At 50.5% G+C, this 457-nt stretch overlaps 1 protein-coding gene across 1 annotated transcript in view; it reads right to left on the reverse strand.

The window, feature by feature from the left end:
* Positions 1 to 457, reverse strand: part of TTLL8 (tubulin tyrosine ligase like 8) — a 28,016-nt gene that overhangs the window by 22,419 nt on the left and 5,140 nt on the right. The gene's annotated exons all lie outside the window — the stretch shown is intronic.

Consider the following 457-nt stretch of genomic DNA (forward strand, 5'->3'; position numbering starts at 1 on the left):
AGATGTCTTTGGGTCCTTATTAGATATAGAAATATTTAGTTTAACAGGTCCGATGAGTTCTATATTTTTCTTAATTTCAAAATTATTGTCACTTAGTGAATTTATCTAGTGACATAAGTACATAATAATATTGAGCCCGGCCCAATCAAGGCCGCCAGCTGGGCTGTTCGGGGTCCAGCCCTGCTCAGTGGTCAGTGCAGCCAGCACAGTGAGGGGCACCTTCTCCTGCCGGCTCCTCGCGGCATTTCCAGTCACAGACACAGCCTGTCGGCTCACACACGGGCACACAGGACACACGTGCTTATGCACACCGTGTGCACATACTTACACATGCATGTGCTCACACACACATGTACACATGCACACACATATGCTCTCACACGTGCACATATGCACGAGCTCGCGCACGTGGGTGCACACGTGGGTGTCCTGCAGCGTGTCACCGGCTGTGGGCTGT

This window comes from Myotis davidii, unplaced genomic scaffold (assembly GCF_000327345.1).
Source record: "Myotis davidii unplaced genomic scaffold, ASM32734v1 scaffold845, whole genome shotgun sequence".
NCBI lineage: Eukaryota > Metazoa > Chordata > Mammalia > Chiroptera > Vespertilionidae > Myotis > Myotis davidii.